We start from the raw sequence: 14,871 nt of genomic DNA on the forward strand, positions 1-14,871 counted from the left end.
AAGGCATCATTTCATCCCTTGGTTAACAATCTACTATTAAACGTAGCAACCTACGCTCACTGTCGGAGGTCTGATACAGATGCATAATCTCCGATGTTGGTAATTGTCAACACATAAAGAACGACTAACACAATCAAAACCCACGGGTTGCGCTGTCGAGAGACACGAAGCTTTGTTATGATCAATAAACCTATTTTTATCGTACACCCAGCACAAGTTATGGAGCGGCGTGTTTGTCCTGCCAATACACAGACGTGCTTTCTGTTTCGACAGAGAACTATCATTTACAACTATAGTAACCAGTGATCGTTAATTTTCCAGCAATTTTGGTGCAGCATAGTAAAAATAAAGGATTTTCTTCAATTTTTTTCCAGGGAGAGGATTGGTTAAGGTTAATATTACTGTTATTAACCCTAATTATCTATTCCACCTAGAGTAGGGCATACAGATGCTTTTAACCAACAATGCAGTACCAAAATTTCTGGAAAATTAACGATCACTGATAATAACCTAATATAATTAACTCTTTCCATGGTATCCAAAACGAAGTTAACCCAGTGTATGCGAAATTATGCATTTTTGCAGGCTACATGCCACATTGATGAATACTTGGTAGTAATTTTGTATGGGTGGCAGTGACCGTGTTGATGTAAGTATAGGGTTTGCAATCCGGATCCGAAATGTATGAAATTATCCGGATCTGGATCCGGATCCGCGGATATTCCCAAACATTTCGGATCCGTCGTGCAAACTCTATGTAAGTATTATAACTGTGAACAGAAATGAATGCCAATTGTAATGAATGAGTTAAAAATTTAAAATGGTGACAGAAAGTTATAATTATAAAGAATTCTCTTAACACAAATTGTAAATTATTTGGATACCTATCTATTTTTTCTGTAAATTGATCATCGTAAGATCAATAACTTCTACTTCATTCAGAAAATCGGTTTATATTCATATTATTTTGAAATATTTCCCGGTTTAGAAACCCCACAGGCTCGGTTGCAGCGCTAGGACCGCTAATCCACCAGTCAATTTCCCGGACAATGACCGCCCTAACTAAAGTGCCGATAACTGCATCTGCAGCTCGCTCCATTTCCCAATATCTTGATTAAACTGAGTGTAATATATTCAAATTAGTTCATATTCCCTTTTACGTCATTTAAAAAAGTATCGAAAGAGCCATATCCATAATTCGTAAGTTTATCTTGCAAGATATTTATCTTTAGATTTTAAAAGTCATTCTACCTTTACATTATGAAACATTATTTTGGTTCGTTTTTAAGTTGCAATAAAGGTATAGAAGCAATAAAAAACTGCCCGAGGCTTAAACGGCCGGGTCTTCAATTGTGTTATAATCGGCTATGTGGGTCAACTGAGTTTGATCACGTTTGGCTTCACCTAAAACTGCTTATGCTTACGCCGTGAAAACACCTGATACCCCACATACGATATTGTCAATCACGAATAATGTATTGACGGACGATCAGACTAGAAGATCAAGTACGTATTAAATCAAGAGTATTATTATTTGGTGAAATCATTTGGCAGGATCTTACCAGTTAAGTATCGACCTGAACCTCGTTATGCTACGAGTAGGAGCACTTACGCGTATAGCCGAGTTCAATAAGAGTCACTCTTAGATACTCGTATTATCAGATACAAACCCAGACTAATGATGTTTAAGAAACAGATACTTATCTCGAATTCGATAGATATAACCTTATTTACATTATTATAGAAGTCTGTAAGTGGTCTCAAGGAGAACGTGTCGTATTCTGCTTGATCAATCGTCCTATTAGCGTATCACAGAGAAGTGGCGTTTCGAGACCGACGACTCGCGGTGCAAATCAGGCATTTTCATAGCAGACACTTAGAAGCCCCTCTATTATCAAGATATGCAATGATTCATCGATTCTGTCATCGTTGTAAAAGACGTATTAAATATGCTGAACCCTCGCTTGATTTCGTCGCAAATGGCTTTTCTTATCTATAAATACTTAACAACTTACTCAATTTATGTTATTTAATATTTTGGTTAGGTACAATATATAATTACGACACACAGAACACACTGTCACAAAACATTACCATCTTACATATCTATAGTATAATATTAATTAACAAGTGATATTGTTATTTAGCGTACTTGTTTAAACAAACGTGTAACATGCATTATTGTTGCTCGTTCAACGGTGCAGAAGGTTTATTTTACACAATATTATCTTTTTCTTTATTTAAAGGCACAATTTACCCATGGTAAAAATAGACATTCACGAGGAGGGAGGGGGATAGACACTCCATGTGCAAATTAATTTTAAACGAGTACGAACCTCAAAATTGTTCCAATTTTGCGCAGAAAATTTAGCAGCCTCCACGCTTTCTTTAGCACCCATATTTATGAAGTAGCGATATCACTCGAATGACAATTTGGATTCGATACTTGTGCTCTGAGCGGTTCGTGACACTAATATTGCACTACGACTTCTCTCGAGCGAGAGTCGACTTTAGTAAGCATTCAAATACCTCAATCTAACGTCGGCGGTGGTTCGCAAACTTAAAAATTCACAGCGTCGAATAGAAAATGAGTTGCGTGCTGCAGCGAGCGGACGCACGGGGCCCGCGAGTGCAGGCGCGGCTTGTAAACAGAGCCAGCTGCTGGGTCGGGCGGGCCCAGTGGCGCCTTGCCCGCGGCCGCGCGCCGCCTACTGCCCGTGCTGCCGCCCGCTTCAAGACACCCCGGCCTAGACCTCACTGTGACCACTACCCACTCTTGGCACCCACACCCAATTCCGCCGATACGTTAAAAATATGATAGATTGTATGTTGCGGTGGTGGATCGGACACGGTCCGATAGGGCACACCGGCGGCTCGATTAAACGTCAGAGCGGACTGGGTCGCGGGCGCCCGAGCGCGAGGCAAGCGTGCGTGGCGACTGGAGCCGAGCCGAGTGCGCACGGCGCGGCGCGCAACGCTCGCGGCGCGACGCCGAGACGCAGCGACGCCCAAGCCTAGCGACCGCGACGACACAGCCTCCGTCTATCTCGCGACTAACACCTTCATATACTTCATATGTTCATCCAAGATCATACAGGTCTAGGTTTGACTATCTCTTTTAAAATTGAAATTAATAAAATCCCCTTTGAATGACTTTGCATAAAAAAATATTAATAAATACATATTAGTAAGATCATCAATGAATATTCGCAGCGGTGCGGTGGGGGCGGCGGCGTGCGCGCGCACTCTTAGCGAGACAACATTCGATTTTGGTCCATGACTGTTGGATGCTTGCCGTGGCCCGCCGAGTGTTTTAATAGTTCATTCTAGCCTGACGGAGATTGGCCGCTTATTATTTAATTCGTCGATGCTTCAAACATCCCCAACACCTACCTGACTCTTCAGAATCCAAAAAGCACACGCATACTCCGGGGATTCTATAAGTAGGTAACATACAAATTACTAAAATTTGTATGTTACTTAATCACAATATTATGATTTTGTAATAATAAAAAAACGGTTTATTATTTAGAAATACCATCTTTCTTTTCTATGAAATCAAAGAAATGTATTATGCATAATAAATTATTTGACGTCAGTCGCAATAGGTAACTAAATTGGGTTTAACAATGTAAATAAATGAATGTACCTATATCTATACTTTTTTTTTTAAAGATTGGTTGTCCACATCCCAAATTTCGTTCACTTTTTATTTGTTCCGACAACCATGCTCCCCTTTAGTAATCTTGCAAATTGTATATTTTGCTATTTAGAGCACTGTGCCTGCCCCATCTTGCTTTATAGATCCAATTATTTTGTAGACTTTTGTCTCGGAAAACATATTTTAATGTATATCTAATACATACCTTACTAAATTAATTAATGAAAAATATGACTTTTATGTTAAAAAGCACTGGTGGCCTAGCGCAGCGGTAAGCGCGTGGGACTTGCAATCCGGAGGTCGCGGGTTCAAACCCCGGTTCGTACCAATGAGTTTTTCGGACCTTACCTATATACGAAATATCATTTGATATTTACCGGTCGCTTTTCGGTGAAGGAAAGCATCGTGAGGAAACCGGACTAATACCAATAAGGGTCAGGTTTACCCTCTGGGAACGTCAGATGGCAGTCGCTTTCATAAAAACTAGTGCCCACGCCAAATCCAGGGATTAGTTGCCAAGCGGACCCCAGGCTCCCATGAGCCGTGGCAAAATGCCGGGACGGGACAGCTCGAGGAAGATGATGATGATAACTTTTATGTTAAGCTAACCTAATAATTTAGATGCATACAATATAAATATAGTCAGTATGTAAATCTCGACAGAGCAAACGTTGTGTTTGCCCGCAGCTCAGTTTTATCTCCGTATTGGGTGCACAACGGGGTAACTATCCCATTGTCCCGCGCTGGCTGCCACTCAACGTGTGAACTAAACTATTCACTCGTGAGCCTAGGCCACAGACAAGACAACCTCTAGACTGAGCATAGTAACGCTACCCCCTCTGCCACAAATATACGGTAGTTTTACTCCATCTTCGAGTCAAGTGTCAGAATCCCGTGCCGTGATTGGTCCGTGTCTTTGAACGGACCAATCACGGCACGGGGATTCGCTCACCTCGTCCCCCGCACCCCAGTATTTTTGGCAGCATCGGTTTCATGAAATAATTGCTCTAAACTCCGTCTAGAGGATTCCTAGTCTATGGCCTAGGCACAAAGACGGCAGATAAGGCAGTGCGATGCCTAACATCGTTAAGTTGCACCTAAGTGTACTACAAATACGAATGTTATAACAACAACAGAACTTTACTATAGAAATAGATCACAATACAGAAGCGAGATAATACTTTTTATCAGTGATACATTATTAATTATGGATTCCAAGTAATTCTGATCTTAATGATTACAATTTCTTAAACAGTTAAGAACTACGAAATGAGAACAGAAAAAAGTGTGTTTTTTAATGAAATCATATTCAGAAAATTCAAAAAGAAAAAGAAAATTACTATATTGATCTCGGTTAATGAACCACGAACATATGACACGTAAGGTGCTAGATATGTTGCCCACACAATCACGACGAGGAAGACCCCGACTGACATGGCTGGCAACAGTCAAGAGGGATATGAAAGAAGCCCAACTCACACCTGAGACGACCCAGGACCGTGAAGCCTGGCGAAACATAACTAGGAGAGCCGATCCCAAATAATGGGAAAAGGACAAGGAGAAGAAGAAGATACCCTCTCGGTTAATACGAGTATAGATAGACCAAAATGTTACGATTTATCGATGTTATGATCATAGTTTATGTCACTAAAGGAAGGGAAGTACCACGAGTTTGGCAACGTTCTGTGTACATATATGTCGCCTTTTCTACCCTGCCCCTGCGACTTGCGACCGCGAAATGAATATGCAGGTCAACCTGAACTATGGAAACAACCTCAAAAAATGGTTATTCCACAGAAAACTTACATACTTTAAATAAATGTCGTATACTAAGAAAAAGTGACCAAGGCCTCCAGTGCCCCAGGCTGGAAACGAACCAGCGTCCTCTGCTATCGCGGCAGGTGCCTGTGCCATTCGGCACAAACTTACATATTACATAACTTACACATTTCCAAACGCCTAAATTTTTTTCTAGGTAGGTACTCAAAACTAGTGTAGCTACCTAAATCATAGTTACAATACGTCTTTACCAGTTAATAAAACAACGTTTCTCCAGTCAGAAAGTAGCTTTCACAAAGTATATTGTTCAAAATTATAATTCGTTTTTGTTCAAAATGAATTTCAAATAAAACTTATATTCCGCGGTACCTACTCGGAAAACAAGATTCGTTCTAGAGAAGAGAACGATACGATATGTACTAGATACCAACTAGTTTAGATTTCAACTAGATATATTTTGCAGCTCAATTCGGGAAACCAATGTCACTTTTACGTTAAATAATCGTTTTAAGATCGTTTTGAGATCTAAAAATACATAACGAGACGTTTTAGACATTGTGAAAATCGTTCAAGAGTATCTCCAGAATCGCGGAAATGTCAAATTTGACAGGTTAGATATTAAAAATATCGTTGTCGTATCTTGGTGATGTCTAATAGATATCAAAAATAAATGTTTTCTATACCAAAATTTAAAAAAACACGGCCAAGTGCGAGTCGGACTCGCGCACGGAGGATTCCGCACCATCAACAAAAAATAGAGCAAAACAAGCAAAAAAACGGTCACCCATCCAAGTACTGACCTCGCCCGACGTTGCTTAACTTCAGTCAAAAATCATGTTTGTTGTATGGGAGCCCCACTTAAATCTTTATTTTATTCTGTTTTTAGTATTTGTTGTTATAGCGGCAACAGAAATACATCATCTGTGAAAATTTCAACTGTCTAGCTATCACGGTTCGTGAGATACAGCCTGGTGACAGACGGACAGATGGACGGACAGACGGACGGACGGACGGACGGACGGACGGACGGACGGACAGCGGAGTCTTAGTAATAGGGTCCCGTTTTTACCCTTTGGGTACGGAACCATAAAAATAGATATCTAGTTCAAAATCCGAATCGGGCCCATTGACTAGGCAAAACGCGTTTACACAAAAATAAAACCAATTTTCACTGGGTCAAAAGAAAGGTGCGACGATGAACAAAGCGGGGAGGGTGTTAGGTAAACCGTAACTAAATAGCGCGCGAAGCCGAGCGAGCGAACTTATGATTTTTATTAAAAAAAATAATCTTTTTTGTGTTTTTGTATTGCCAAAAGTCATAACTCGTTTTAAATTAAATGAATTTTTCAAACAGTCAATCAAATCACTGGTCCAAAGTGGACTGAATCATGCACCGAAACCAAAAAACCGGGGGTGATTCGGAATTACATTACAACATGGATTTCTATCATAAAGTCTAGACACTTTAGACAAACCTCAAAAACTCTAAAGGCGACCCAAATAAAGATGGGTCTAAGGTCTGACGAAGTCAAAAACCTCTTGACCTCTATTCTATCATGAAGTGTCATTTGCAAACAATTTTGACAAACTTAATATTTATAGGACAAATACTTATACAGTCATTATAGGACAATTTTATACAGACTACAGTAAGCTCAATAACGAACGTTAAGGTAGTTGGGACCGACTCCAGTTTGTCTCTGAATGAAAAAAAAACAACGGGTTGCACTCAGGGAGTGCCGGCAGAAGTGAAAACTCAATGACTAGTGCAAAATGCACTATGTATAATTGAGGTAAACGCCATCTATCGTTATTTCGTCGCATTACTTGAAACCCCTAAGCACATCACTGTTAGTACTCGAGTTATATTAATACCAGTTAGAGCTAAACTCACTAGATGGCATTTAAAGCAATAAATTAAAACTCAATGACATTACATGTAACAGTTTTTCGATCAGGTCACGTGTCCGTCTTACGGTCACGTCATCTCTCGCGAGTAACATTTTTTCCCCACCTCAAAAAGTTGGTAAACATCCGGAAAAAATTACAATAAATAAACGACTTTGATACTAACATTAAAGGTTTGACAAGAATGAGTAAATTCGGTTAATCCATAGTTACCTATGTTAATGCTTACAAGTACCTATTAGTATTCTGATATGTTGAACTATGTAACACATGATGTTAAATTGATAGGTATTCAAATCCAATAACACATAATCCGCTGTAGCTCGATTAAATTTGTCACTAATATTAATTATCGCAGTAAAACATAGTGTAATTCCATTATTGTTTAATAAACTGATGGAATTATTGCATATTTGCACGCTGTTATTACTTCGTGTTTCAATTCGACTCTGGTTTCGCCGGTACACTGAAAATTTAGCAATTGATCAAAATGTAGAGCTTTTACAGTTACAGAAATTGTTCGTTAGTTATTAAAGGCAATATTGATATCAACAGATTGGTATTTAGATATATTTGAGTCATATATAAAACGTGTTACATCAGCCACTGAAAGTGGGGTGGGTTCTCGATAGGTCATACTCATACTGAGCAACGTTTGCTATGATACCAACCCCGAAATTGCGATAAGAAAATTGACACTCCCATACAACATATTAACATCAGCCAGCCAAAATGTATGGAATGGTCAATTTTTTTTTCGCGATTTCTAAGGTGGTCCCATAGTAAAAGTTGCTCAGTATGAACTATACAACGTGTACCCAATTCCACTTTCAGAAGCTGGTGTAACACCTTGTAGAATTATAACTTCAACATATTATAGTGTTACTTCAACACTTAATACTGCTACAGGAAAATAACTTATAGGCAAAAATTTCATTCTGGGTACAAGCTTTTATCGCTGACTGTATTTTTCTTTCCACAGGCAACGAATACTTATCGAGACAATTCTAAAAACCCCAAACACAGTTACTCTTACCCCATCGATCTTACATAATTCTGTTCACACTGCCTGATTTTCTAATAAATTTGAATGTTTCAGCAAATATTCTATAAAGCACAGGAGCTCTTTAAATGAGCTTGCATCCAGCCTCTTACATCGACCGTAGGTACTGCAAGTCCTGCCCGGTATCGATTTCCGCAAGGCATTGCCCAAATACCCTATCAGGTTGTTCCCTACATCACTATACTTTTCACCTCGCGTATATTACACGGTAAGGGCGGTTTATGAGCTTTCGGAACACGTCGGTTTAAACGTAATATCGCCATTGCGAGGCACGTTTGTACGCTGTAAAGATTAAAATTTATTTTTCACCTCAGCAGCTCGAACAAGGGTACTTTGCTACTTAAAAACACTGAGTGAGACAAAATGAGCAAAATGCGATTTTGCTCACTGTTTTTAAGTAGCAAAGTACCCTTGTTCGAGCTGCTGAGCTGAAAACTTAATTGTTGGTATATCTTAAGAAAACATGAGTGAATAGAGGTAAGTGATGAAGAAGGAATACATTTTCGGGTTCTCTAATATGTTCTCACTGATCTCTTGTTGTACAAATAACTATTGGATGCTTTCATTTTATAAAAGTGTACTATTTTAAAATGTAGTATACCATGTATGTACCATGAAGAAGAATTAACTTTTCAGTGTTTGTGGCGAAATATTATAATTATTTAAGTAAGATTGTTTTAGGTTTATATGTATGTATGTTATAGACACTTTCATTTTTTAATTACGGATACATCTACATTAATAAGTCGGAAAATTAATTTTAGATACCTGATGGAATAAATAAATAATATAAAGACATTAATATACAAATTGACTAAGCCCCACAGTAAGCTCATATTCAATTAAAAAAAACACCTTGTTTTACCACAGATTATATTATTTTTAATAAAAATTATCATTACGAGTATATCAATATTATACCTGTCAAACCACAATCATGATATTTATGATTACTGAGGAATCATATTTCCATTGCCAACCTCACACTCGTAATACAGACCTTGCCAATGTCAACGATATGTATTGTCAATACAGGATGAAATATGTATAACGAGAGATTTCTAAAAATGTGTTATATAATATATCGTCATTATATAATGCATTGCAACGAGTTTTTCTTAGACTTTACACCTCCTCTGCAGTTAATAACTCTGTGCCTTAAAAATGTATGGTCCTACAAGAAATTGTAGAAAATAAATGAGGGCGCCACTGTCACGTAACGGTCACATTTTTGACGTAATATGCTTTTAAACATGGCTACAATTTAGTATGGATTTTATTTAGTTCCGTTTTATTTCTACTATTTTATGTCGCACTATATATTGTTTATTTTAGAATTAGCTGATAATGATAATATTTATTTATCCAGAATTTAAAAGACAAACATAAAAATCAATTGTTTTAACTCATTTAACGCTTTACATATTCGTTATGCTTCTAGAAGTATTTTGACAAACATCGGGGAATTTCTAATACGAGCGCATATTAGCAGTGAATCAAGAAACGTGGACCCTACAAAAAACGGAGAGGTAAAAGATAGGCGCTCTGGAGATGCTGTGCTGGAGAAGAAAGCTTGGTGGTATTGTTCGTGGCCTGGTACCATCCACTCTCCCATGGGCCGTTGCTTCGGAATTCTGTCCATATCATGGACATCATGGGTATCATGGACAGAATTCCGAACCAACGAGTCTATACTCCAGGAACTCGGCATCAAGCAGCATCTGTCATCTCTTTTGCAATCTCGCATCCTCACCTTCTTTGGCTATGTATGCCTCCAGGGGGATGCGCGACGTCTGGCCCAGGGGAGAGTGGATACAGCTAGGCCAGGACGGACCAGGCCCCGTAGATAACATGCCAATCGCTACGTAGCGATTGTAGCGAACGAACCGCAACTGTCACTGTCACAGTAATATGGAAGAGTGATAAAGAGACACAAAGCGATTCGATGGCGAAGCGATAGCGACCGTCACCACCTAGACCGCCAGGTCAAAGCTGCAGTGGATGGGTTGACACATGAGAATGTGCCAGGAAGGCAACCAACAGAGAAGAATGGCGGCGTGTTGTGAAGCTCGTCACCATCCGATGATGACCACAACCACTCTGTCAGGTGTGAAACGATTAAGAAGAAGAGCAGTAAACAAGTTGACTTCGGTGATTTGGATAAATGAATTGAACTCCGATCTATATTGAGTTTTCCCTAGTGACAACTAGTTTTCCGCATTTTCACTAAACTAGTTTTCCGAAACACTAGTTTAACTAGAGTTTTCAGTCAAAACTAGTTTTCGTGGAGTTAAAAGTGTGTTTTATTTTAAATCAATATTATATTCTTGCTTCCTCCAGTTAGATAAGCGCGTTATGTTACCTATATGTTAATTCTCATACAACTTTTCTACTGTAAATAATATTTCAAGTTTCAAGTTCTTTATTTGCATTCATGTTGTACATAATATGGGTAATAAATAACAACAGATTTCTCAAGTGATTCTTAATTTATGGGGAATTTTTGTATTTTACTGCTAACAATGACTAGTAAAACCTGTGTCTAAAAGTCTGAAATATAGTTCAACACACTTCACGATCGACCCTTGTACAGATATTATTAAGATCAAATTCAAAACTGGTACCATTTCATTGTTATATTAGATTAAAATAAGGGCTGATTTAGACGGCGCGCGAACTCGTATACGATTTTGAGGTACATTGCGGACCAATGAGGCTACATAAATTCAGCCGACCGATCAAATGACGCAATGTAATGAAACTCGCATGCGAGTTCTCGCACCGTCTAAGGGCGATTGTGCACTACAATGAATTTTACTGTCCGGCAGTCCGAGTTTTTACGGTCCGATATGGCACGCCATTAAATGTATATAGTAGCTTGTGCACTAGACGTAATTTTACCGTCCGACATTTTACTTTTCCCTATGCCGGACAGTTTTTTTCCGGTCCGAGATGACAGCCATGAAAAACGTGTTTATGCTTGTGCACTGCGTCTGTAATTAGTATAATTCATGACTTGGCCGAGCGGGGGCGGGCCTCTCTTTTAGTAAAAAGACGGACAAGTGCACAAGCCAATCATCCGTTTTTTTTTTCATGACACTGCGCCTCACCTGCGAGTAAAAAGACGGACAAGCGCACAAGCCAATCATCCGTTTTTTTCATGCCATATCGGACCATGAAAACTCGGACTGCCGGACAGTAAAATTCATTGTAGTGCACAATCGCCCTAAATGAGCCCTAAGTAAAGAATTGCACGCTGGAAACTTTATTTGATGCATAACGACCAATGGCGTTTTAATAACAACACGGAAACACGCCATTATGGTTTGAGGCTGATCCCGTGACGAACGATCTACTCCACTGACACTGACAGAACCACTATTAAACCCGCAATCAAACAATTTAATTCGAAATATTGGGATTATGTTCAATTTAATTAACAGTCCGATAAGCTCTTTATATTATTAATGTACTAGAACAATTGAGGTCGTAAAACGAGATTAACTTACGCATTAATGCACTTGAAATAATGATTACCTTAAACTTAAATTATAATTATCAATTATTAACCAAGTAGGTCGTTTTTACATTGGTATTACTATATCCCTTTAAGCAGTAAATGACATTAAATATTCTTACAATTTCCGCAAGTTGCGAAAAGCTTAAAAAAAGTTGTAATTATTTTGTTTTATTTCATAGGAAATTAAGGAAACTTTAATATGGAAGCGTAATATTTAGATGCCCATACAAAAATATAAGAAATTTCAAAATTTTTATTTTCATTACATCTACCTTTTAGTCGGACAATTTCAGCCATCTTTATGCTGAGAGGGAAAGGGAAATATCATTTACCTTTCTCTGTCCCTCTCAGCAGAGTGTCAAACGAAAAGTAGGTAAGTAAAGTAAAAATAAAAGATTTTTAAAAATTCTCTGATACGGAACCCTTAGAACTTAAGTTGCCCGGTTTTTGTATTTATGTTTTTTTTTGCATTAAAGTTTTTAATTAGTGAGTGATAATTCAAATACTATGAATCTTGATAGTGCTAAATATCCGTATATTTCGTACGATTCGTTCGACGTATCGTACGATTGACTCTAGTAAAGATTGCAATTGCATCCATGGAATGGAGTTGTAGACGCCCAGTGGCAACGGTGACCACGTACCATCAAGTGGGTTGTGTGCTTGTTTGCCACTTACCTGTACCACATACGTGTTATACCACATAAAAATTAACATCTCGCTCCTTGCATATTAAAAATCATGATCATTCGATTGCATTAGGGACTTTGTATTTTTTTACCATTTCACCAACCTAGTATTCCTATTGCGACCGACACGTTTTTTTTTATAAAATAGAAAACAGAAAGATGGTAAGTTATTCCATTCACGGCCGGGAGTCAATAATGGGCGTTTTTTAACATCAAAGAGCAAGCTCAGCGAGCACAGTGTTTGTTCCAATTATGAATGCTTATTTGGCGGCTACTTTATTTTCTGCAATTCACCAATTGTTGTCGATTTGTTTGACCGACTGTGCGTTAAACAAAATCGATACCTGGTTAAGGTATCCGCAACCTCAGGTCCGGCCTGACACTTAAGTTTCTAGAAGAGTACCTAAAAGAAACGACAGTCATCTAAGAATCAATCCAGTAGGTATCTCATACATACAGATCATGTTTCAATGCCAATCTAATGTTGCAATAAATAAAACTACATGAAAATGCATGATGGTCGTTGGAGTTTGTCGCCAGATGACCAGGCCTGGGAGCTCGTTAAATACAGAAATGCGGTTATGATGCCTCTAGTTACTAAAAAGCACTGATGCCAATACTACTAACGGCTGACGGGCTCCTTAACAAGCAACTTACCGTAAACGGCAACAATGTCAATTTATCCGATTATATTCTCAACAACTGAATGTTGACCTGTGATACACAATGTAGACAACACAACCAATAAAAGTATTTGTATTTGTACAAATCTGGCTTCGATTTACGTAAACAATTCCTATGGAAACCTAATCATGTAACAAGTTAGCCAGCCACCCCTAGCGCCACATGTTCCTAACTTACATGTACTTACAAGTAGGCTCTGCTCTACTCCACGCCCTAACATTCTATATTTACAGCTGTTATTTTACTAAACCTCATTCAAACGTTACATTTTTTGCATTGATTTGGAATATAAGATAACCATTTTTATAATGGCAATCGATAACCGAGATGAAATCTACTTAAGCCAAAATACTACGTCTTTGCGTTTCGCTTGATTGCTAATTCCCTTCAATAATATTATGTGCATACGATGTCGTCTCAAAATTTAATTCATTAAGTTTATAAATAGTGGAATCAATAAACTGTGGTGCTGAAAACGAGATTTTGCGTCGCTATTAAGGGCAAGTTAATGCAGAATGACACCAATGCATCCGGCATTGTAGGTGTCGTCTTAGATCGGTTACAAATGGGGGGTGCTATCAGGTGTGTTCAGTCCATACACCTCATTCACTGGGGCTGGTTACCGTGGGGAAAGAAGGGTAAACGTCAAACGGTTGGCACTGAAGGGCGAGTTGCGCGGTCGCGGTGGCAGCGGGAGCGCGGCGCAGCACACACTAGGGCTGGGCGGCGAGTCGCGGCAGCGTTACGTCAGCGAGGGGCGAGGGGGGCCGTTCACTGCTGCATCCTCTGAGCGCCCATCTTCGCCCGACTCCGCTGAAAAACGTGACAACTCCGAGCGGGGTTGCCCGGTTTACATGTGTATCGCGTGTTACACATAATTTCTCATTAACTATATGTATGTTGCCTGATTTCACTGAAATATGGACTGATTTCAGGCTTAAATCAACCCACCTGTGCAGTTTTGAGTATTTCAACTGTAAAGATAGTTCAAATACTCTAAACTGCTCACGTGGGTTGATCAATAAATAAACAATGAAAAAAGGGTCAAATAAACGAAGGAACAAACTTTTTTTCAGCTGTGCTAGTGTTGGCACTTAATACCGATAGGGTCACTGTAGCTGAGATTTGCAAATCTAATGTTACATTACTATGTCTTATTGATTGATTTACTTAACTTACCTACTTATTTTTACTTTATAATGACGAAGAAAATCGTTTTTTGTATTCTGCACTGTGCAATTTCGCGTAAAATACACATGGAAATCTCCATAGGTAATAGAAATTTATATAATGTTGTGGGCGCAGCATGGTTCCATTTTTATCGCCTGTCACTATGCCCGTCACTTTCGCACTTACATACTTTTAGAACGTAACAGGCAAGCGATAAAAATGCGAAGAATTAGCTTGGTCCGACTCTACAAGCCATAGTCTGCTGCTTGTGATCAGGCGGACCGTATGCTTGTTTACCTCGTAGTACAAAAAGTCAACCGAATTTTACCATGGGTACATTAACGATTAATAGTGTTAATCTTACCATTATCTGATCATGTGACATCTAAAGAGATGC

General features: G+C 38.8%; 1 protein-coding gene across 23 annotated transcripts in view; it reads right to left on the minus strand.

Moving 5' to 3' along the window:
* LOC134650171 (protein still life, isoform SIF type 1) overlaps nucleotides 1–14,169 on the minus strand; it is a 167,711-nt gene extending 153,542 nt beyond the window's left edge. For 13 of the 23 annotated variants that reach the window (XM_063505029.1, XM_063505030.1, XM_063505035.1 and 10 more), the window contains exon 1: nucleotides 13,278–13,648. The gene's annotated coding sequence lies outside the window, so the exon portion shown is untranslated. Of the gene's footprint in view, nucleotides 1–2,336; nucleotides 3,113–13,277; nucleotides 13,650–13,927 lie in introns of those variants that run through there. The other 10 variants (XM_063505028.1, XM_063505051.1, XM_063505052.1 and 7 more) reach the window with 5 other exon arrangements.
* Nucleotides 14,170–14,871: the final 702 nt, after the last annotated feature.

Source organism: Cydia amplana, chromosome 8 (assembly GCF_948474715.1).
Source record: "Cydia amplana chromosome 8, ilCydAmpl1.1, whole genome shotgun sequence".
NCBI classification, from domain to species: domain Eukaryota; kingdom Metazoa; phylum Arthropoda; class Insecta; order Lepidoptera; family Tortricidae; genus Cydia; species Cydia amplana.